At 39.2% G+C, this 26255-nt stretch overlaps 1 pseudogene; it reads right to left on the bottom strand.

Moving 5' to 3' along the window:
- The window catches only part of LOC147299469 (uncharacterized), a 52158-nt pseudogene that overhangs the window by 19886 nt on the left and 6017 nt on the right, over window positions 1-26255 (bottom strand).

Genomic DNA, 26255 nt, shown 5'->3' with positions numbered 1-26255 from the left:
TTTTATGAGAACGTCAAACATGCACAACATATAAGCTTTGACTATTTCCTTATAGAGGTCGCCCAACCCCACTACAAAGAATAATCCCTTATTCCCTTGTTACTTGTGGTTTAGTGTCTTTGACTATTTCACAGCTAAACCTAACAAATAAACTAGATGCAATTACCCTAAGGTGGCCAGTCAAAGGATGCAAACAACTAGTGACGAGTTCTAATAGATAGTGGAAATTTAATACATGCAAACATCAAACTAACAGACCAAGAGACAGATAAACGATTTGTTAGAACATGCAAATCCATTAATCGACCTACGACTAACATGCAAGATAGAATAACTAACCTACATACTTACTTTAAATAAATAAAAATAGTAACCAACAATAATGAAATCCCAATTCATGCTTAATAATAAAATCAGAAACGCAATGTTAACGAAATTAAATGCATAAACGAATTGAACTCAGCAACATGAATTAAATGAAATCAAAAGGCAAACTAAATAAATTCAGAAACTTAATTAAATATATTCAGAGGCACAATCCAACAATAAAATAGAAAACTAAAACAAAAATTGAAGGAAACAAGTGGAAGGGGCTGCGGCAAGACAAGGAAGAAGAAGCACCTTGCACAAGCAATTGGCTCACGGCTATGGTAAGCTAGGGCTTGCGGCTTAGGGTTGCTCTTCCTTGCAGCCACGCCACTTCTCTCTCTCTCTCAACCTTCGGCTAGTCCTCCCAAGAATAAACTAAAATTTTGAAATTAAAAACCTAGAACAGAAAAATAAAACTAAAGACTAAAGAGATTTCGGCTGGAGTGTAGGAAGTGAGAAGTGAGGTCCCTAGGGTTCTGAATTAAGGGGATATATATAGAGGTGCAATCCTTGAGAGGCAAGGAAGAGAAAACATGCGGCTGCTAGGGTTTCTTCTCCTTGTAGCTTGCGGCATCAGCTAGGGTTAGAGCTTGTGAGCTTGCGGCAAGGGGCTTGGTCCTTTGGGCTTAAGTGGCGCATGCAAGTCAGCTAGGCCTCCCTCCCTTGCGCATGGGCTGCTGGTCTTGGACCTTGATGTGCATTGGGCTCGCATGTGTTGGGCTGAAGTGGCTTGCACAAGATGGGCTAGGGTTTCACTCCATGGGCTTCCACCTTGGGCTTGCATCTTGGGCTTGCGCATGGGACTCCTTGGCTGCTAGGGTTTGCATGGCATGCATGCGCATGCATAGGCTGCCATCTTGCTCCTTACGCATGGACTTTGGGCTGCTAGGGTATGGGCCCATGCTTGTGCATGCATGGCCCATCTTGGTTCGGCATCCCTTAGGCCCATGGGCCCTTGACTTTTGACTTCCCATTTTACCCCTCATTTCCATTTGAATTTAAATTCATTTCTTCCCTCCATTCATTTCCATGGATGTCCACCACCTTCTAGAAGCTTCTGCAACCTTGACTTTGTAGAGTTGACTTTGACTAACATTTCTTGGTGCAACTAGGATTCCTTGAAAATGAGAGATTCCTTATCCATTTCGACTAGGATTTCTGCACTTTTCCTGGTTTGACCAGGATTTCACTTGTTTTCTTAGTTTGACCAGGAAATGTCCCAAAATGGCTCCATTTGCTTCTTTTTCTCATTTCTGCTTCATTTGACCTGAAAACACAAAAACAAGACAAGAAACAGAAAATATCGAGTTCTAACACTCTAGGTTAAGGAATTAGTATCATAAAGTGATGCAAAATGCACACTCATCAACTAACCTTATATGCAAATACTTATAATCTCTCTTTCAATGCTCCTTTAGCATTTCTGAAGAAAATAGCTGGAAATTCTCGTGAGAATCAGCTATAGACACTGTTTTTTCACAAGTCTTAATAACATAGTCACTTGTAAAGGAAAATGATCCTTTCCTATGGATGTCACTAACTAGAACCTTTGGGATTATCCAATTTTGTAATTGCTTCTCATAATCCCGCATCACCACCTCTTCTGTGTTATTTATCCTCATCACACTAGTAGATCCACATCCATCCGATCTTCTAGATAGAGATCTAAACAGACTTGCCATTTGTGAATTTGGTTGCTGTGCAATATGTCAACAGGAACAACAATCTACTTCGTCGTCAACGCCTATCCTCTGGCTTAAACAAACTTCGACCCACTGCGACGAGAAAGCAAAACATTCAAACTAAACAAAGTGCAAGAATGTTGTAGATCAATGTTTGTAACCGGAGGAATTGGACCGTTCCGGTGTCACAGGGACTATGATTAACAACACTAACTTGGCTTTGATACCACTTTTACCCAGAACTTAATCTTTTTTGATATAGACAGGGAGAATTGATATATAACAACTGAACAAACAAAATAATAAGAATTGGAAAATACGCACATACCTTAAAGGATAATTCCACACTGATATTACAAAAGAAATTAAAGAAAGCATAGAAGCTTACAGGGTTACTGTTGGAACAGAGGACCTCCAAAGAGTTTGGACAAACTTCAACTTAAAGAAAAGAAAGAGGCAGAGTCTCTAACTCTTGTCTCAAAGCAAATCTAAATTTAAAAACTGAATTCAAACTTCGGATGCCTCAGAATATAGGTGAGGTCCGTTTAAATAGACTTTGAAAAGTAATGACCAGGGACAAGGATAAGATTTCTGATCCAGGAAATCTTATCAACATCTTTCTTTTTAAAAAGTAGAGATATGTGTCCTGGATAGAGGGTGGAGTCGGTCTGTCTCTTTAAGCAAACGACAAATTTTACTGTAAGTTGGTGAAGATTCTGTTGAATGTTTTCTTAGAGCAAAATAAACGTCTATTTCATTCCAAGTATACTCGCAAGTGCACGAATCGCATCAGTAGCAAAGCGTACAAGCACGAGGTCGATCCCACAGGGAATGGTTAATACACAACAAATCAACTCAACTAATCAATAGAATAACTAAATGCGGGTTTTTGAAGAGATGAAAACGCACGCACACATCACCACATGCACACACCCTTTATTCTATCTTGCAATGTTAAGTTTTCAGTTTCAAATCAGATAAGCATGCAATAACCATCCAAGGCTAATGACAATTAATTTGAACACAATGTATTAAAGTTTGACTGCTAAAAAGGTTTGGCTAGTTACTTTCTCGCAATTGTTCTCCTAAGGCATAAACTAAGAGCTTCTTGGGCCTTCCTTAATCAATTAACTTACATGTTCTCTAGTTCAACCTAAGGCAGCTGTTACCCATGTAAGAGTCATTAAGATCCGTGAGAACGTCAAACATGCACAACATATAAGCTTTGACTATTTCCTTATAGAGGTCGCCCAACCCCATTACCAAGAATAATCCCTTATTCCCTTGTTAATTACTTGTGGTTTAGTGTTTTGACTATTTCAAAGCTAAACCTAACAAATAAACTAGATGCAATTACCCTAAGGTGGCCTGTCAAAGGATGCTAACAACTAGTGACGGGTTCAAATAGATAATGGAAATTTAATACATGCAAATATCAAACTATTCGATCAAGAGACGGATAAACGATTTGTTAAAGCATGACAAATCCAATAATCAACCTACAACTAACATGCAAGACAGAATAAATAAACCTACATAATTAAAATAGAAAAGAAAATTAGAATAATATAAATAATTTCCCAATCCATGTTGGAAAGCAAACTAATTAAACAAAACAATTAAAAACTAGAATTCCAAAAGAAAAACAAAGAGAACATCCTTAGAGAGTGGCAGCGGCGGCGGCACAAGGTGGCAGCAGCGGCGGCACAAGGTGGCAGCAGCGGCGGCACAAGGTTGCAGTGGCGGCACAAGGTGGCAGCGGCTTGACTCCTTCCTCCTCCTTCGGTTCAGCAGAAAAATAAAGAAAGAGAGATGATGGTGGCCGCGGCAAGGGAAGAGAAATAATGGGGGCTGCTAGGGTTCCTAGGCTGCGTGAGAAAAGAAAGAGAGAGAAAGGAGGCTAGGGTATTGGCGGCTAAAAGAGAGAGAGAGAGAGAGAGAGAGAGAGAGAGAGAGAGAGAGAGAGAGAACAGCTAGGGTTTCTGAAATTTCAGAGAGGAGAACCCTCTCTTTGAGTTATAAAGATGTACTTGTAGAGGAGAGTGGGGCTGAGATTTCTCTTTCTCTTCATTGTGGGATAAGTGCATGGGCCTTGGGCTGATTTGGGCTCTTTTTGGGCGTAACTTCATTTTCAGCTCGCGGAGGAACTGCTGCGTTACCTCCACTAAAATGATCATATCTTGAGCTAGAAAACTCGGAATCAAAATCCGTAAAATTCCCTGCAAAGCTGACATCCGTATCTTTCCAACCATATATGGCATGCTACCTGATTCGTTCTGGATAATTACAGAATTGCTGTCAATATGGGTGCTCTATTTTCAAGGGTTTTGACTTCTTTTTCAGCTAGGATTCCTTGGGATTTCTCTTTGTAGGCGTGATGGGCTAGGGTTTTCTTTAAAAAAACATGGGCTGGCTGCAACAAGCAAGTGGCGTGATGGGCTTTAGGGATGCATGGCTTGCGCATGGCTGTATGACTTGGGCTGAATGGGCTGCAAGCATGCAAATAATGTGTTGGGCTGCCACCTCACCATTCTTGTGGATTTCGACTTCACCTAGGCCCAAAGCCCAATTGACTTCATGACATGATATGGTTGACCCTTGACCATTGACTTTGACTTCCAATTTTGCCCCTCTCTCCCTCTTGGATTCGAATTCATTTCTTCCCTCTATTTGATTCCATGGATGCCCACCACCTTCTAGAAGCTTCTGGAACCTTGACTTGATTGAGTTGACTTTGACCAACCTTTCCTAGTCCAACTAGGATTTCTTGGAAATGAAAGATTCTTTATCCATTTTGACTTCTCGTAATGACCATATTGCTCCTGGAGTCTCCTAGTGTCATTAGGACTCCTTTCCCTAGTAGGGCTAGGTTTCCTAGTTCAACCAGGAATTCCTGTTCCAATCAGGATTTCTCATTTCTGGCTCGACAATGATGGTTCTGGATTTGATGTTTCCTAGTGTGACTAGGAATCCTCATTTGACTAGGATTTCAGCTCTTTTCATGGTTTGACCAGGAATTGACCCATTTTCCTAGTTTGACCAGGAAATGTCCCAAAATGGCTCCATTTGCTCCTATTTCCTATTTATGCTTCATTCGACCTAAAAACACAAAAACAAGACAACAGACACAAAAGGATCGAGTTCTAACACTCTAGGTTAGGGAGTTAGCATCATAAAATAGCGTAAAATGAACACTCATCACACCCCCAAACTTAGACTTTGCTAGTCCTCGAGTAAAGAAAATAAAGAAAAAGACTCAAAGACTCAAAAACAAACTAACTAACTTTCCCAACAACTGACATCATGAGTATGACCAACAATAACATAGTAGAGCAAGGCATATATAACATTTATTCTTCAAATTCTAATATTGCTTCAAATAAGATACCTTACCCTTCCATTGTGCATATAGGTCATTCTCTTCATAACCCAAGTGTTGGACAAGCAAGAAATAAATCAACATATACAAAATAGATTCAACTCCAATCCTCACCAAGGCATACCCTCAACAATAAAGCATTCAAGAATTGGGTTGAATTTTGCACTCAAAGGATATGTGTTGATGTGTTTTCTTAGAACAAAACAAACAATTATCTCACTCTAAGTTTACTCGCAAGTGCACGAATCGCATCAGTAGCAAAGCGTACAAGCACGAGGTCGATCCCACAGGGAATGGTTAATATACAACAAATCAGTGCAAATAATCACTAGAATAACTAAATGGGGGGTTTTGAAAGATGGAAACACACGCACACATCACCACACGCACACACACTTTATTCTATCTTGCAATGTTAAGTTTTCGGTTTCAAATCAGATAAGCATGCAATAACCATCCAAGGCTAATGACAGTTAATTTGAACACAACATATTAAAGTTTGACAGCTAAAAAGGTTTGGCTAGTTACTTTCTCGCCATTGTTCTCCTAATGCATAAACTAAGAGCTTCTTGGGCCTTCCTTAGCTAGTTAACCTACATGTTCCCTAGTTCAAGCTAAGGCAGCTGTTACCCATGCAGGAGTCATTAAGTTTTATGAGAACGTCAAACATGCACAACATATAAGCTTTGACTATTTCCTTATAGAGGTCGCCCAACCCCACTACCAAGAATAATCCCTTATTCCCTTGTTACTTGTGGTTTAGTGTCTTTGACTATTTCACAGCTAAACCTAACAGATAAACTAGATGCAATTACCCTAAGGTGGCCAGTCAAAGGATGCAAACAACTAGTGACGGGGGTTTTAATAGATAGTGGAAATTTAATATGCGCAAACATCAAACTAACAGACCAAGAGACGGATAAACGATTTGTTAAAGCATACGAATCCATTAATCAATCTACGACTAACATGCAAGATAAAATAACTAACCTACATAATTAAATAAAACAAATAAAAACAAAACAGCATCCAATAAATAAAATCCCAATTCATGCTTGCAAAAGGAAATCAGAAACGCAAATTAAACCAACTTAGAAACATAAAGTAAACAACTAATTTAAAGTGCATAAATTAAATGAAATCAGAAACGTAAAGTACACAAGATTAAATGCATGCACAAATTAAAATCAGCCACATAAAGTAATTGAAACCAAAAGACAAATTAAATAAATTCAGAAACTTAATTAAAAATATTCAGAAGCATAATCCAACAATAAAAATAGAAACTAGAACGAAAATCAAAAGAAACAAGGGGAAGGGGCTGCGGCAAGACAAGGAAGGGAAGGCACCTTGCACAAGCAATTGGCTCACGGCTATGGTGAGCTAGGGCTTGCGACTTAGGGGTGTCCCTCCTTGCAGCCACGCCACTTCTCTTTCTCTATTTACCTTCGGCTAGCTCTCCCTAAAACAAAACTAAATTCTGAAATTAAAAGCCTAGAACAGAAAAATAAACTAGAAGAAGAGAGGGATTTCGGCTGGAGGAAGAGGTGAAAAAGTCCTCCAAGGGTTCTGAATGGAGGGGATTTAAATAGAGGAACATTCCTTGAGAGGCAAGGAAGAGAAACTTGCGGTTGCTAGGATTTGCATCTCCTAGTTCCATGCGGCATCAGCTAGGGCTAGCTGAGTAGGCCTTGCGTGTTGGGCTGCTCCCCCTTGGGCTTCAGTGGCTCACGCCTAGCCTAGCTAGGGTCCCTCCTTGGCGCATGGGCTGGTAGTCTTGGGCTTTGGGCTTGCATGTTGGGCTTCCATGTTGGGCTTCAGTTGCTTGCACAAGATGGGCTAGGGTTTCACTCCATGGGCTTCCATCTTGGGCTTGTCACTTTGGGCTTGCGCATGGCCCCTTGTCTGCTAGAGTTTGCATGGCATGCATGCGCATGCATGGGCTGCCATCTTCCTCCTTGCACATGGCCTTTGGGCTGCTAGGGTTTGGGCCCATGCATGTGCATGCATGGCCCACTTGGTTCGGCATCCCTAGGGCCCATGGGCCCTCCACTTTTGACTTCCCATTTTGCCCCTCATTTCCATTTGAATTCAAATTCATTTCTTCCCTCCATTCATTTCCATGGATGTCCACCATCTTCTGGAAGCTTCTGGAACCTTGAAAAACATTTCCTGGTGCAACTAGGATTCCTTGAAAATGAGAGATTCCTTATCCATTTCGACTTCTCGTAATGACCATATTGCCCCTGGGGTCTCCTAGTGTCACTAGGACTCCTTTCCCTAGTTGGGTTAGGTTTCCTAGTTCAACCAGGATTTCCTGTTTGAATCAGGATTTCACATTTCTGGCTCCGCAATGATGGTTCTGGACTTGATGTTTCCTAGTGTGACTAGGAATCCTCATTTGACTAGGATTTCTGCACGTTTCCTGGTTTGACCAGGATTTCACTCGTTTTCCTGGTTTGACCAGGAAATGTCCCAAAATGGCTCCATTTGCTTCTTTTTCTCATTTCTGCTTCATTTGACCTGAAAACACAAAAACAAGACAAGAAACACAAAATATCGAGTTCTAACACTCTAGGTTAAGGAATTAGTATCATAAAGTGATGCAAAATGCACACTCATCAATATGTGAGAGAAGTTATGTAATCAAAGAGAAATAGCTCACATATTAGCATGAAAGATAGGCACATTTGAAAGGAAACAAGATCTCAAGGAAGGGAAAATCAAAACACTTGAAATAAGATCAATAACCATAAACTCCCTTCCCTCCTAGACTCCACATTAAGAACTGCACTTCTCTTAAAATCAATTAGGGCTTCATAGGGGTTATAATGAAGGCTTAGGATAAGGTATGATATTGAAATGAAAGGGATAAACAAAGGGCTATAAACTATGGAATTTGCAAGAACAATAGATCATTCTGAGGCATACCATGCTTCTTTGCACTACATAGCTCAATTTGAACTCTTTTGCTTAATTCTTCTTTTGAAACCGTCCCAACTATTTCTTTCTTTCTTTTTATTTTTATTTTTTTTCTTTTTGGGCACCGTGTACATACAATCTGAGCACATTTTTGTATAAGCTATGCATTTTCATTTCTTTTCCACCTCAATCAATATGTAAAACACATTGCAATACCATAATAGGGTAAAATGGGTAAAAGGGGTATAGCACCCCCAAACTTAGGGTTTTGGTATATAGTATGGGTAAACAAAGAAAAAGCTATAAGGCTCAAAAGGGCTAACTAGGGATAAAACACATAAGGGTTGGCTTTTTAGGCTATAGGTAAAACAAACATGGCCTAAAATCATCTTCTAAGATTCAAGTAGTTATAAACATGCTTTGCCTAGAATAAGAAAGAAGTTCTAGTTCATTGATTTAAAAATATATACATTTCAAGCATTTGATCAAAAATAATGAGATCATACAACGACTTAAATAACGAGAAAAGAATAGAGTCATGTACAACACTCGCAAAATGAAGGACAAGGCTCAAAACTTCACATGGGTCACATAAGTCTACTCTAAGATGCATATGAATCACTAAATCATGCAAATCACAACTCAAGTTCATGAAAATAAGGCCCAATCACATAGAATCGTAAAATAGGTTATGGAACAATATTAGAAAAAGAAGAATAAATATCATAGGCACAATGCTAAACATGCTTCTCAAGAGTCATAAACAATCAATCAACTTGTTGGGGACTCAAAAACTAACCAAAACACACAAAAGAATCAAATCACTTTAAAAACAATGTTGCAACAAGGTTCTAAACATTCAATTCCATCATTAGGGTGGAATGAATTTTAGAAAATTGCATTTTGATGTGGGATTTGACTCCCTAAGTTTAAAAACAAAAGAAACAAAACCTTTTTTTTTTTTTTTTTTTGAAAAATGCCCTAGAGGACCGGACCTCTAAAGCCAAAACGAAATTTTTTTTTTACAAAATTTAAAAACTAAAAACCTAATAAACAAGCTACCACACCATTTCTTTCCCCCCAAACTTAAATGATACATTGCCCTCAATGTATACAAATTAAATGCATGAATGCTCAAAATAAGCAATAGGGAAATTGCAACCAAATAAACACACAAATGAAATAAGATGGTCAAATGAAGCAAGAATAGAGGAATTGTTTACTTGCGGATGTAAGTTGGACACTCCAAGTGTAGGCGCGGCCTCCTTGGTGTATATTGATCTCTTGGATTCTTGAAAATGCTTGGGTTGCCCCCCAATCAGCGCTTGGTTTACTGTTTTTCAGCCTGACATTGTCATTCCTCTACTTGCATCTTCCCTTCCTCTTTCTCATATTGTTGCTCTCGGCATCTACAAAAGCAAACACCAAATCAGTAGAGAATATGCTCGTAAAGTCACAGCATTTATTTAAACTAAAAACTAACCAAAAACAAATCTAACTAATATATCCTAATTCTAAGGATTAATCAAATCAATTCATTGATATTAGACACCATTCCCCGGCAACGGCGCCAAAAACTTGTTGAATGTTTTCTGAGAACAAAATAAACATCTATTTCATTCCAAGTATACTCGCAAGTGCACGAATCACATCAGTAGCAAAGCGTACAAGCACGAGGTCGATCCCACAGGGAATGGTTAATACACAACAAATCAACTCAACTAATCAATAGAATAACTAAATGGAGGTTTTTGAAGAGATGAAAACGCACGCACACATCACCACACGCACACACCCTTCATTCTATCTTGCAATGTTAAGTTTTCAGTTTCAAATCAGATAAGCATGTAATAACCATCCAAGGCTAATGAAAATTAATTTGAACACAATGTATTAAAGTTTGACTGCTAAAAAGGTTTGGCTAGTTACTTTCTCGCAATTGTTCTCCTAAGGCATAAACTAAGAGCTTCTTGGGCCTTCCTTAATATGTTAACTTACATGTTCCCTAGTTCAAGCTAAGGCAGCTGTTACCCATGTAAGTGTCATTAAGATCCGTGAGAACGTCAAACATGCACAACATAAAAGCTTTGACTATTTCCTTATAGAGGTCACCCAACCCCATTACCAAGAATAATCCCTTATTCCCTTGTTACTTGTGGTTTAGTGTCTTTGACTATTTCACAGCTAAACCTAACAAATAAACTAGATGCAATTACCCTAAGGTGGCCAGTCAAAGGATGCAAACAACTAGTGACGGGTTCAAATAGATAATGGAAATTTAATACACGCAAACATCAAACTAATTGATCAAGAGACGGATAAACGATTTGTTAAAGCATGGCAAATCCAATAATCAACCTACAACTAACATGCAAGATAGAATAAATAAACCTACATAATTAAAATAGAAAAGAAAATCAGAATAATATAAATAAATTCTCAATCCATGTTGGAAAGCAAACTAATTAAACAAAACAATTAAAAACTAGAATTCCAAAAGAAAAACAAAGAGAACATCCTTAGAGAGTGGCAGCGGCGGCGGCACAAGGTGGCAGTAGCGGCGGCACAAGGTGGTAGTGGCGGCACAAGGTGGTAGCAGCGGCACAAGGTGGCAGCGGCTTGACTCCTTCCTCCTCCTTCGGTTCAACAGAAAAATAAAGAAAGAGAGATGATGGTGGCTGCGGCAAGGGAAGAGAAATAATGGGGGTTGCTAGGGTTCCTAGGCTGCGTGAGAAAAGAAAGAGAGAGAAAGGAGGCTAGGGTATTGGCGGCTAGAAGAGAGAGAGAGAGAGAACAGCTAGGGTTTCTAAAATTTCAGAGAGGAGAACCCTCTCTTTTAGTTATAAAGATGAATTTATAGAGGAGAGTGGGGCTGAGATTTCTCTTTCTCCTCAATGTGGGATAAGTGTATTCCTTGCTCATTAAGGCTTCTAATTTTCGGCCAAGCATGGGCCTTGGGCTGATTTGGGCTCATTTTGGGCGTAACTTCATTTTCAGTTCGCGGAACTGCTGCGCTACCTCCACTAAAATGACCATATCTTGAGCTAGAAAACTCGGAATCAAAATCCGTAAATTTACTTCGAATCTGACATCCGTATCTTTCCAACCATATATGGCATGCTACCTGATTCGTTCTGGAGAATTACAGAATTGCTGTCGAAATTGGTGCTCTATTTTCCAGGGTTTTGACTTCTTTTTCAGCTAGGTTTCCTTGGGCTTTCTCTTTGTAGGCGTGATGGGCTAGGATTTCCTTTAAAAGAACATGGGCTGGCTGCAACAAGCAAGTCGCGTGATGGGCTTTAGGGATGCATGGCTTGCGCATGGCTGTATGACTTGGGCTGAATGGGCTGCAAGCATGCAAATAATGTGTTGGGCTGCCACCTCACTATTCTTGTGGATTTCGACTTCACCTAGGCCCAAAGCCCAATTGACTTCATGACATGATATGGTTGACCCTTGACCATTGACTTTGACTTCCAATTTTGCCCCTCTCTTCCTCTTGGATTCGAATTCATTTATTCCCTCTATTTGATTCCATGGATGCCTACCCCCTTCTAGAAGCTTCTGGAACCTTGACTTGATTGAGTTGACTTTGACCAACCTTTCCTAGTCCAACTAGGATTTCTTGTAAATGAAAGATTCCTTATCCATTTTGACTTCTCGTAATGACCATATTACTCCTGGAGTCTCCTAGTGTCATTAGGACTCCTTTCCCTAGTAGGGTTAGGTTTCCTAGTTCAACCAGGAATTCCTGTTCCAATCAGGATTTCTCATTTCTGGCTTGACAATGATGGTTCTGGACTTTATGTTTCCTAGTGTGACTAGGAATCCTCATTTGACTAGGATTTCAGCTTTTTTCATGGTTTGACCAGGAATTGACCCATTTTCCTAGTTTGACCAGGAAATGTCCCAAAACGGTTCCATTTGCTTCTATTTCCTATTTATGCTTCATTCGACCTAAAAACACAAAAACAAGACAACAGGCACAAAAGGATCGAGTTCTAACACTCTTGGTTAAGGAGTTAGTATCATAAAATAGCGTAAAATGAACACTCATCAGATTCGTCCACAGTGATCTCCATTATTGAAATGGCTGTCACTGTCTGTGTCAACAAACATCTTGTCAATTTCCTCGAAGGCTTCTAGCAACTGTTGCTTTTGGTCAATGGCCGACAAGGAAGGTTCAGCTTCTTTGAGTTGAACGATTAAACCTTCTAATTTAGGAGGTTTTTCTTCTTGTGATGGTTAGGAAACTAAAGCCACTTCAGAAGGATTAAGGACTTCACAAAAAAATTTTATTTTAAATCTTGGAGAGAGAAGATGATTAAAATTATACTTATCCCACCATTTGACAGAAATACTTCTTCTTAGAACTAGGATGTAAATCCCCTCATCTTCATTAGGAGGAGAGACCGTATAAACCCATTTTAGGATCCTAGTTGTCTGTGCTCCTAAGAATTGGAAAAACAGGTTGGTATAATTTCCTTGGGAAACTAGGCCTCCTATATGTTCTGCAGTAACTTTGTCCAATTTAGTCAACTGACTATTTTCTTTAAAAGGTGAGGCTTGTGCTCCCCTAATTTCCAAAGGGATAGCTGGAGGATGAATTGCTTTCACAATTTTCTCATCCTTTGCCATGTAATTCTTGAAAGGACTCTCAAGGGTATTGATTGTCATTTCATATTCTTCTAATTGGTTTTTCCTAGCAAACCATTCAAACAATGTGAAAAAAGCCACATGTCTTCTATTTCTTAACATGCTTGAAGTATAAGCCCTATGCAAAACATCTTTTTGAGCCATACTAAATGTTTTTTCAAACCATATTCTTTTGCGAGCATTTGTCCAACTCATAAAATCCTTTTTTGGGAGTTCATGGTCAATCTGGAAGGTATCTTCCTTTTGTAACATCTGGACATATAAATCTCCTTCTATATCAGAAAGAGTAGGGGATTCTGGTCGCCTTCTTAGTATCCTAACTTAAGACTCTGGAGTCTCAACACTATACCAAGGTTGTAATGACCCGATCCAAGTTTCGTTCTTTTATATAAGACCAAGTTAAATTTCATTCGGTGGTGATCCAGTTGATAAGTTTAATTTGAAAGAGACTTATACATTCTAATAAGAAATTTGGTAATCAAACGGGAAATTAAGGAAAGATAAAACTTAAAAAAAAAAAAAAACTTCAATAGACGGGGGTAATGAAAGTAGTAGTTCATAACGTATTTCCGAAGACGGAATTTAAATTGGGGCCACGGTTTGAGAGAGTGGGGCGTAACATTTTAGGGGCAATTTTGTAAATTTATAAAAGTAGGTTTTTAAATACCCAAAATCATAAAATTTTTTCTGATTTCTCTCTCTCTCTCTCTCTCTCTCTCTCTCTCTCTCTCTCTCTCTTCTCCCTCTCTCTCCCCCTTTATTTCTCTTTCCCCGCACCTGCACCCACACGATCTCTCACTTTCTCTCCTTTTCCCGAGCCGCTCTCCCCCTCTCTTCTCTCACCGGTGCGGCCAGCTCCAGCCATCTTCCCGACGACCAGAGGCCGGCGACGAGTCCCTCTCGTCGTCACCGACCCCCCACTTTTCTCCCTCTCTGTGACTCTTTCTTCTCCCTCCTCCTCTGCGCCACTAGCAACCAGCGACAAGCCGGCCAGTTCCGGCCATTTCCAGCCGACGTTGAGCAGCTGACAACCTTCCCCAGCCGCCAGCGCCATCAGCCCAGCCACCCCCAGCCCCGGCTGCAGCGAACAACCCAGAAATGAGCGAAAAGGCAGCCGGCAACCCTTTCAAAATCCGGCCAGTCTCTACCCCATTTTCGATGAAATTTTTGGGGGTTTTTCCTCTCTAGGTAATGGGCTCCCTTTCTCTTTAAATTGCTGTTTAAAAACTTGAGAAATTAGAGTTTGCTTTTTGAGCATTCGAGACCATTTCGGGTTTCCTAAGAAATTCGAAGTTGGAGGAGTGTTCTTGATGGGTTTGAGATGATTTTCACTATAGGAACTTTAAATTTAGGATTAGTATCATAAACTTTGAGAAATTTCAAGGGAATATAGAAAACAAATATTGAAAAAACATTGAAAAATTGGGTTGGAGGTGTTATGCCCAAATCGGGTTAATGGAGAAAATGGCAATAGGAGGTGTTTCTAAATGCTTTATTGGACAATTTTAAACCCTTAGGATTCTTAGTTTCTGTTATAAGTGAATTAAGTTAGGAAAAATTAGAAAATTTGAGGAAATGGGAATGGAGAAAAATTTGCTTAACTTGGTAGGATTAGATTTGGGTTATAGAAGTATATAGAGGCATATTCTAGTTGTTTCCAAGTTGTTGAAGGAGTCGTATGATGGGTAAATTGAAACGAGACCAAAGAAATCAAGAGAAGAACACTTATGTTAACTCCCACACTTTAATTTACGTTCTGTACCAAGTCTAATTTATGTTTCGTATTCTTGGTTGTTCTAGGCGACGCTCCCGAGACTGGAGGTGATCCATCCGGAGACCGACACTAGGCTCCAATATTGTGAGTGGACTTTCTTTTGCTTGCAAAATTTATGAGTTTTATGATTTATATATTACTTTTGAAATTTTGAGTTAAATGATGAAATAATGAATTGAGTAAAGTCCGTTTTGCATTAATAAATTTTAGATGGATTGAATTATTTGTCATTTTGATCTTTGAGTATAAAACCATATATATATATATATATATATTTGGAACCAAGAAGGGTTTATGGGATTTATTCGGTAAAATAATCTCGAAAACTTATCGAATTTGGAAAATAAAGGATTATATGTGAATTATTATGAGTACTTATGTTATATTAAAAAGTTTTGTTATAAATGTTTTAAGTTTTAGAGCTTAAGGGTTATCAAATGTTTAAACAAATTATTTAAATGCCATCTAAGTACCCACCGACTATTAAGCTAAGTAGGTCTTTGGGACCCATCACGGCACACACATAGACTTTGGGCTGTGTGCCGGGATGCCTCGCCCTTTGGGGGTAGTCTATGTGCACGTACGACACTTTGGCTTATTGTACGACGGCAAATCGATGGTACAAGGGCCACCGTAAGTCCACTTGTTTGATGGCGTTGCGACGATGCGGGTGGAAGGTTATGTAGACGGTCCACTTGGTGCGATGGTTTTGTAACGGTACCAATATGGAGCCCGTCAATTGGGTGCTTATATGGCCAACGTTTTTATTAAAAACTTTATTTTATAAGAATATTTTAGCTAGAAATTTTATAAGATATAGCATTTCTATTACTTCCCATTATTTTCTATGTTCAAAAGGAATTTCAAAGTTGAAGTTGTTATATAGAACCTTTCTATTGGAATTATGTTGATGATGTAAGATTTTTGTTAAGTTGTGAAAGAGTTCATTACAAAGAATATTTGATATATTTCTTTTTTTTTATCATTTAGGAAAAGTTTCAAAACGTATTTTAAAATGGGGGAATCCTATTGTGTTTGTGAAATTGAGAATTATAATAAATGTTCTACTTTATTAACTTTGTTTATCTTTTGACTTGTTCATCCACTCACTGAGTCTTTCTCACTGTGAGTCATCTTTTTGTGTTTTAATGGTTCGCCCAGGTGGAAGCGGCAGCCAGTCACAATTATCGCGTCGAGGCGGGCTTTCTCTTCTCATTGTATAGTGTAGGATTTCCTTTAAACCTTAACTTGTAGTTTGGTTATGATGTTGGTTGTAATCCTTATAAATTTTGTAAACTTTATGTTGGGTCGGAGACCCAATTTGGTTGTGGTAGGGAAGTTGGAAACTTAGAAGTGTGTTTTGACAGGTTTATGAAATTGGATAAGTGCTATTTTTAGGGAAGATTCTGCCGAAAATTTATATAGATTACTTTCTAAGTTATGATAGGATCTCTAAAAAAATAAGTTAAAGTAAGAAAGCGGGCCCTCCGAGGGATGTGGGACCCCACAGGACGGCCTCGGAATTTAATTGAGAGCTCCGAGGCCGGTCCTATCAATTTGGTATCAGAGCCTAGGTTTCATATTGTTGTACCAATGTCCCTTCTGTAAATTGATAAAATTTTGGTTTTTATATAGGTACTATGCCTCCTCGATGTGGCCGTCCGCGGGGGAACCACCATAGAGTAGCCCATGGTGCAGATGAGGCTGCACCTGGATTTGAGCAGACCATAGACCGTTTAGTTGAGGCGATGACTAATGCCGTGTGCACTCGTGGCCCAGCTGTAGGAGATTATAGTATTGAATGAGCTCATAAGCTTGGGGCCACTGATTTCAGGGGCACTACCGATCCCAGCGTTGCCAATGAGTGGATCGTGAGGTTGGAAGAGAAGGGAACCTCACACAAGCAGGTGGCTCACGGCTAGGGTGAGCTAGGGCTTGCGGCAAAGGCACCTTCTTCCTAGCTGCCACGCCCACCTCTCTCTCTCTCTCTGAAACTCGGCACCTCTCTCTCTCTCTGAATTCTAAAATTCTGAAATTATGGGAACTGAAGGTCTGAACCTTGAGAGAATAGGATATATTTATAGAGGTGTGTGAGAGGAATCCTTGTGAGACAAGGCTTTAGCATATGCGGCAGAAGCTAGGGTTTGGGAAGCAAAGGCTTCAGGCGAGGCTTGCTCCTTGGGCTTAAGTGACTCACACCTAGGCCCCCTAGGGTTTCCTTCATCCTTGCGCATGGGCTGCCACTTGGGTCTTGCGTGATGGGCTGCATGGGCTGCTAGGTTTTGGCGCATGCATGCATGCATGATACCTCTGATTTCGGCATGACATAGGCCCATGGCCCATTTGACTTTGACTTCCCATTTCGCCCCTCATTTCCATCTGAATTTGAATTCATTTCTTCCCTCTATTTGTTTCCATGGATGTCCACCACCTTCTAGAAGCTTCTGGAACCCTGACTTGTTAGAGTTGACTTTGACCAACCTTACCTAGTCCAACTAAGATTTCTTGTAAATGAAAGATTCCTTATCCATTTTGACTTCTCGTAATGACCATATTGCCCCTAGGGTCTCCTAGTGTCATTAGGACTCATTTCCCTAGTAGGGTTAGGTTTCCTAGATCAACCAGGAATTCCTGTTCCAATTAGGATTTCTCATTTCTGGCTCGACAATGATGGTTCTGGACTTGATGTTTCTTAGTGTGACTAGGAATCCTCATTTGACTAGGATTTCTACTCGTTTCCTGGTTTGACCAGGAATTGACCCATTTTTCTTGTTTGACCAGGAAATGTCCCAAAATGGCTTCATTTGCTCATTTTTCCTATTTCTGTTACATTTGACCTGAAAACACAAAAATAAGATAAGAAACATAAAATATCGAGTTCTAACACTCTGGGTTAAAGAATTAATATCATAAAGTGATGCAAAATGCACACTCATCACACATCGAATCCCTGAGTCTGGATATTGAGGGTTAAAGCTTTTAAAGACTCCTTCATCTGAAAGGGCAATTGAGAAATTTGGAAAATAGTTAAAAAAAACTGGCCCATCACATAAAGATGACTCAACTATTCCTAATAATGAGTCTGTAAACATGTTATGTCTGCAATCTCTCACACAGATGAGAACTGAGGTTTTCAACCTTGTTCGAGTTAAGGGTTTAACTGCAACTTGTATTAACCCTATATGCAAATACTTATAATCTCTCTTTCTATGCTCCTTTAGCATTTCTGAAGAAAATAGCTAGACATTCTCGTGAGAATCAGCTATAGACACTGTTTTTTCACAAGTCTTAATGCCATAGTCATTTCTAAAGGAAAATGATCATTTCCTATAGATGTCACTAACTGGAACCTTTGGGATTTTCCAATTTTATAATTGCTTCTCATAATCCCGCATCACCACCTTTTATGTGTTATTTATCCTCGTCACACTACTAGATCCAGATCCATCCGATCTTCTAGACAGAGATCTAAACAGACTTGCCATTTGTGAATTTGGTTGCTGTGCAATATGTCAACAGAAACAACAGTCTACTTCGTCCTCAACAAAGAGCAAGAATGTTGTCGATCCTCTTGCTTAAACGGACTTCGACCCACTGCGACTCAAAAGCAAAACAATCAAACTAAACAAAGAGCAAGAATGTTGTCGATCAATGTTTGTAACCGGGGGAATTGGACCGTTCCGGTGTCACAGGGACTATGATTAACAACACTAACTTGGCTCTGATACCACTTTTACCCATAACTTAAAGCTCACTTACAGTTTTTCAACTACAACTCTAATGAACTCAGGAGCATATTTGAATTGCATCAGTGAAGGTTTAGTCCCTACTAAATACTTTACTAAAACTAGTCAGTCTCTTAATGCAGCCAATGGAAGAAAAATGCAGATCAAGTAGAAACTGTCTAGTGTACTTGTCTGCAATAATGGAATCTGCCTTGAAACACCATTTCTAATGGTAAGAGATTTATCTCAGAATTGCATTTTAGGAACTCCGTTTTTAAATATGCTTTATCCAATGAAAATCTCTGAAACAGGGATCGAGTTAGAAGTGGATGGGTTTCAAATAAAATTTGAATTCTTACAAGAACCCCATGTCAAGTATATCAATACTATGAAGGAAAGAATTAGCAGTAAGGAAAGGTTCCTATTTTCCTTAAAGGAAGAAATCCAGTATAAACATACTGAAGACATCCTAAAGACCCCTCAGTCCCAAAAACAGATCCAAGAGATAAGAAATCTCTTAATCAAGGAAATCTGTTCAGAATTTCCTAATGTCTTTTGGAATAGAAAGCAACATATGGAAACCTTGCCATATAGACCTGACTTTCATGAGTCAATGATCCCAACTAAGGCAAGACCAATTCAGATGAATAGTAATCATCTTGAGCTTAGCAGGAAAGAGATAAAAGTTCTCTTAAGTAAAGGATTAATTAGGAAAAGCTCTTCACCATCGAGCTATCCTGCCTTTTATGTTGAAAAAGCAGTTGAAATAGAAAAGGAGTACCTAGGCTTGTCATTAATTACAAGCCCCATAATGAGGCCCTTAGATGGATTAGGTATCCTTTACCCAACAAGAGAGATCTGCTTAAAAGACTTTATAGATCTAGTGTTCTCTAAGTTTGATATGAAATTTGGATATTGGCAAATTCAAATAAAAGAAGAAGAAAGGTATAAAACTGCTTTTACAATGTGGTTCAATAGGTATAGAACTCTAATCCTAACATGAGAGTGTTTCCTCATGTCTTTCTTGCCAATCGGGAACCTTTTAGTGCAATTTGGATGAAATTAGACCAAGTATGCACCGAAATGACATTTTTGTGCGTTCTTAACACCAAATGTGGTTCAATAGGTCTAGAATGCTAATCTTAACATGAGAAGGTGCTTCCCCATGTCTTTGTTGCCAATCGGGAACGTTTTGGTGCAATTTGGTCGAAATTGGACCAAGTATGCCCCGAAATGATGTTTTCATGCGTTCTTAACACAAAATGTGGTTCAATAGGTCTAGAACGCTCATCCTAACCGGAGAAAGTGCTTCCCCATGTCTTTCTTACCAACTGGCACGCTCATCCTCGGGATGCTAATCTCATTCCTTATTCACATGGATTTTCTCGAGAGTACCTTCCTTTGGCTGCTCCAAAGAGATGCTCTGGCTTTCTTTGGTCTTGAACTCGCTTCGTGTACAAACCAGTGCAGACGAAGTAACACGAATATCTCCGGTAGTCAGTCTATTTCCATCAGTCGGCCTGAGTAAGGAATTCCCTACAAGGTAGTTAACGGATGTCGGATAGGGCTTCTGATCTTTGGTTTTCCAATGACCAGTTGTTTGAGGAGCTTAGTAATGTGACCAGTAAGTCAGAATATCCCTAAACCCAATGTGAGTTTTTCTATTTTTACAAGTATGCACCGACATAACTTTTTCGTGCATTTTTAACACCAAATGTGGTTCAATTGGTCGAGAACGCTAATCCTCACATGAGAAAGTGCTTCGACATAGCTTTCTTGTCATCCTTGAATATTTTGGTGCAATTAGGACGAAATTGGACCAAGTATGCACCGAAATGAAGTTTTCGTGCGTTCTTAATACAAAATATCGTTCAATAGGTCTAGAACGCTCATCCTAACCTGAGAAAGTGCTTACCCATATCTTTCTTACCCACTGGCACGTTTTAGTACAATTTAAACGAAATTGTACCAAGTATGCACAAAAATGACATTTTTGTGCATTTTTAACACCAAATATCGTTCAATAGTTCTAGAATGCAAGTCCTAACATGAAAAAGTGTTTCCGCATGTCTTTCTTACTATTCGAGAACGTTTTGGTGCATTCAAATCGAAATTGGACCAAGTATATGCACCGAAATGACGTTTTCGTGCATTATTAAAACTAAATGTGTTTCATTAAGTATACAACTCTAATCCTACCATGAGAAAGTGCTTCCCCATGTCTTTCTTGCCAACCGGGAACCATTTAGTGCAATTTGAACGAAATTGGACCAAGTATCCACCGACATGACATTTTTGTGCGTTCTTAACACAAAATATGGTTCAATAAGTCTAGAACGCTTATCCTAACATGACAAAGTGCTTCAACATGCCTTTTTTGTCAACCGGTCACGTTTTTGTGCATTTGGACGAAATTGGACCAAGTATGCACCGAAATGATGTTTTTGTGCGTTCTTAGCAGAAAATGTTGTTCAATAGGTCTAGAGCGCTAATCCAAACATGAGAAAGTGCATCCCCATGTCTTCCTTGCCAACCGGTGACGTTTTGATGCAATTTCGATGAAATTGGACCAATTATGCACCGAAATGACGTTTTCCTTTGTTTGTAACACCAAATGTGATTCAATAGGTCTAGAACGCTAATCTAGATATGAGAAAGTGCTTCCCCATACTTTTCATGCCCTCCAGGAACGTTTTGGTGAAATTAGGACGAAATTGGACCAATTATGCACTAAAATGATGTTTTCGTGCGTTCTTAACAACAAATGTGGTTCAATAGGTATAGAACGCTAAACCTAACATGAGAAAGTGAAACGACATGTCTTTTTTCCTAACTTGTCACTTTTTCGTGCAATTTGGAAGAAAATGCACCAAGTATGCCCCGAAATGACGTTTTTGTGAGTTCTTAAGATGAGAAAGTGCTTCCCTCCCCATGTCTTTCCCGCCCACCGGGAACGTTTTGGTGTAATTTGGATGAAATTGGACCAAGTATGAACTGAAATGACGTTTTCGTGCGTTCTTAACACCAAATGTTGTTCAGTTGGTCGAGAACGCTAGTCCAAACATGAGAAAGTGTTTCGACATGCCTTTCTTGTCATCCGTGAATATTTTTGTGCAATTTGGATGAAATTGGACCAAGTATGCACAGAAATGATGTTTTCATGCGTTCTTAACACCAACTGTGTTTCAATAGGTCTAGAACGCTCATCCTAACCTGAGAAAATGATTCTCCATGTCTTTCTTACCAACCAGCACGTTTTGGTGTAATTTGAACGAAATTGGATCAAATATGCACCAAAATGACAATTTTGTGCATTTTTAACACCAAATATCATTCAATAGGTCTAGAACGCTAATCTTAACATTAGACGGTGCTTCTCCATGTTTTTCTTGCAAACCGGGAATGTTTTGGTGCAATTTGGTTGAAATTGGACCAAGTATGCACCGAAATTACTTTTTCGTCCGAATGTGGTTCAATAGGTATAGAACTCTAATCCTAACATGAGAAAGTGCTTCTCCTTGTCCTTCTTTCCAACCAGGAACCTTTTGGTGCAATTTGGATGAAATTGGACCATAGTATACTGTTGATTGTTTTCTTAGAACAAAATAAACATGCATCTCATTCTAAGTATACTCGCAAGTGCACGAATCGCATCAGTAGCAAAGCTTACAAGCACGAGGTCTATGTTCGTTTTAAATTTAATACTCGCAGTGCACGAATCTATATATAATATAGATGGCAAGCAAGGTCGATCCCACGAGGACTATTATTGATCTTTAAATGATAATCCGTATGCTAAAAAGAAACAAGGAAACAAGACACGAGTGGCTGCCCAAGTTGTCACGCCTAGGGCAGCTGCTCACTTGAACTGAAACACACGCACACACACACGAATGAGAGGGAGTTTGTATGTCTTGAAAACAGCAATTTAAACCTAACTTTAAAGACTAAAATGCGCAACTAGCAAAGAGTATGAAACAGCAAGTTATCTTGTGGAAATAGATTGGTAGATGATACTAGGACTCTAGGACTTTACCACTAGACCTCATATCCAATGTCATGGTGCAATTTCTGAAACCTTTAATTCCTATTGATGAATGCATTCGCATATTCACCTATGGCATAGCATGAAATGCATGATTCCCCAAATGTACAAACTAGTGCATGGCGTCTACCCTAGTTTGGTACCCTAAATGCAACCTAGGCATGACATCTACCTAAGAACGCAGCAAGGTCCATTAACACACAAATGAGATTATGAATGCAAATAAAACCCTAAGGCATGGCGTCTACCTTAGGTGCTTTAGTATCGATTTCACACAATTAGAATTCAGCCAATTACTAAATCCTAAGTTGTTTATCACTTGTATTAGGGGCTGATTGGTTGTCCTCACCCTAAATTGATTAAATTCTAGATGCAATAACCCTAGGTGATCAATCAAGGATTATAAACACATAGAGAACAATGATAAAAGTGAAATCAAAATCATCAAATCCATGAAATTAAAGAAACAGCAACTACATCACCAATCCATTGAAAATTCGGCCTAGGGCTGAATCCTAGGCCCTAGAAAACGTGATTAGTTCATGCTAGAAAACAAGAACAGCCACGAAATCATGTTTTTCATCTAACAATTACAAGAAAAAAGAAGAAGAAGAGAAAACACCCCAAGGAGAGCTCACGCCTCCAGCAGCCCCTCTCTCTCTATTTTCTGATTTTTTTCCAAGTGTCTGAACCTCTAAAATGATAGAAAGAGATGTATATATAAGGGTGTGCAGCAGCTAGGGTTTTGGGAAGGAAGGATGTGCGGCCAGCTAGGGTTTCCAAGCTAGGAAGATGCGGCATGGGCTTGGCTTCTTGGGCTTAAGTGACTTGCGCAAGGCCCTAGGGTTTCCCTCTCTTGCGCATGGTGTAGCTGACCCCTATGGGCTTGCATGTAGCTGATTTCCTCCCCTAATGGGCCTCCAATAAATCAGGAATTAAAATGAAATAAATCAGGTTATATCAAATCTGATTTTTAGAGCCCAATTAGGAAAGGAAAGCCTTGCAAGGTGCGGCCAGCCCTTTTCTTCTAGCAACCACGCCACTTCCTATGTGGTTTGGGCTGGGCTTCCATTTCTTCATGCTCTTGGAGCCTCTCTTGATCTTGGGCTTCCATTTAAACAGCAAATATTCATTTAAGCTCAAAATGGGCTGATTTGCATCCATTTAATTCCTATGGGCTTTCCACCTACAAAAGAGAAAAACACAAATAAATAACATAAAATATAGGGACTAAGTACTAAATACATGAAGATAGAGGGCCTAAAATGCAAACATTTAAGGACCCAACAAATTCTCCCAAACTTAACATTTGCTAGTCCCTAGCAAAAGAAAACAAAAACTACACTAGGACTCTAAAAACAACCCAACCGTCCACCAAAAATCTCGGGTATGCTTGATCATTCATAACTCAATCAAATAGATTACATACTAGTTCCAGAGATTACCAAATGCCAACATTAACTCACAATCAACAAGGTTAAGCATCATGTGCGTAAGACAATATCAACATAGTTTTCAATCTGAACTTTCAAGCAACTTGAGTAATCACAAGCAACTAGTGTCACTTCAAATCTCACAAAGATAGTCACTCACAAAATAAAGCACTGAGATATTGGTTACATAGTGATTCACTCAAAAAGCATATGTGAGCGAGTTTATGCATACAAATTCAAATTACTCACATATATGTAAGAACGAAAGCACAAGTGAAAGAATAATGATCTCATGAAAGATACCAAATACCCGAAATCAAATCAAAATACAATATGCTTCCATCCCATCTAATCTCCACATTAAGACTACACTTCACCTAAGATCATATAGGACTTTTACATATGGGTTGTAATGGGGCTAACGGTGAAGGGTTTTAACAAGAAGGGTATGGAAAACACAAAGACTTAAGGGAACCATAGAGAATCAGGTTTTACGTTGTCATTTCATTCTTATACACTTTGGCAACAAGGCTTGCATTCTTGAATTTGCACACTTGTGATACACATGCCTACCCTTTTCACTTTCTTTTCTTTTCTTTTTTTTTCTATTTCCTTTTGGGCACGGCAACATATTCAAGTCCTTTTCTTTTCTTTTCCACATTATTCCCAAGCCTTGCACACAAATGAACAATTATCCTAAACCAGTTCTCTACAATCCCTTAAGTATGGGTAGATACACACAACGGAAAGGTACTTCCCCCAAACTAGGGGCTGGCACGGGTAACATGGTTAAGGAACAAAAAGGCTGACAAGGATCAACAGGGCAACTAGGGGTATAAATGAACACAAAAAGGATGGCTAGAATGGCGCAAACGAGACAAAGAAGGCCTAAATCATTTCCTTGGTTCCATGTAGTTACAACATGCTTCAATTAAATTGAGATGGAAGTTCTATCATTTGATTTAAAATGATGCACATTTCAAGCATTTGATCAAGTGAAAGATAATGAGACCATGCAAACTCTAGATATTCAATGAACGTATGGAGTATTAGCATATAACCCTCAAAACAGAAGAATTAAAGCTCGAATCTCACAAGGGGTATATAAGTTCACTAGAAGCCTAGATCATACAAGCATGCAATCATTTTCAGTCTAAACTATACCGGCATTGTAATCCACACAAAGATAGCTCAAATATGTTCAAAATGAGTTATATGTCAAAAGAATAATCAAAAGAACTGGTTTCATCAATTCGACCAAAGTATGCAAGATCAAAGCATTTGCAATTCATCATAGTGGTGGACAGGAACCTAAAGGCCATAAAAACAAAAAATATTTTTGGTATTTTTCAAAAATTTGAACGAAAATCTCAAAACCTAAACCTAAAACTCTTCCCCCAAACTTAAATGAAACATTGTCCTCAATGTTTCGAACTAAGCATGCAATGAATCCTTCAAGTTAGGAAAACAAATACTCTAATGACCTAAAAACAGACCACAACCAACAAAAAAACTAAAGGAAAGTAGAAGGTTAAGAACTCCCTAATATCCATGCAAACAGCCATAGGGCAATGTCTCTTCTCTCAAAATGTTGGGTTGCCTCCCAATCAGCGCTAAGTTTAGCGTCTTCAGCCAGACTTGGTAGTACATCATGCTAATGGAACAGGATCCTCCAAGAGCATGTTCTCCTCCGAACGCTCCATATTAGCCTCCAAGTAAGGCTTAAGTCGATGGCCATTCACCTTGAATGTATTCTTTGTCTTTGTATTGCAGACCTCGACTGCACCATGAGGGTAAACATTAGTAACAGTAAATGGACCATACTGATGAGTGTGCATTTTGCATCACTTTATGATACTAATTCCTTAACCTAGAGTGTTAGAACTCGCTATTTTGTGTTTTTTGTCTTGTTTTTGTGTTTTCAGGTCAAATGAAGCAGAAATGAGAAAAAGAAGCAAATGGAGCCATTTTGGGACATTTCCTGGTCAAACCAGGAAAACAAGTGAAATCCTGGTCAAACCAGGAAAAGTGCAGAAATCCTAGTCAAATGAGGATTCCTAGTCACACTAGGAAACATCAAGTTCAGAACCATCATTGCGGAGCCAGAAATGTGAAATCCTGATTCGAACAGGAAATCCTGGTCGAACTAGGAAACCTAACCCAACAAAGGAAAGGAGTCCTAGTGACACTAGGAGACCCCAGGGGCAATATGGGCATTACGAGAAGTCGAAATGGATAAGGAATCTCTCATTTTCAAGGAATCCTAGTTG

This window comes from Dryas octopetala, chromosome 1 (assembly GCF_963921425.1).
Source record: "Dryas octopetala chromosome 1, drDryOcto1.1, whole genome shotgun sequence".
Taxonomy (NCBI): Eukaryota; Viridiplantae; Streptophyta; class Magnoliopsida; order Rosales; family Rosaceae; genus Dryas; species Dryas octopetala.
The sequence above is the reverse complement of the archived record's forward strand: the minus strand, read 5'-3'. Positions and strand labels throughout refer to the sequence as shown.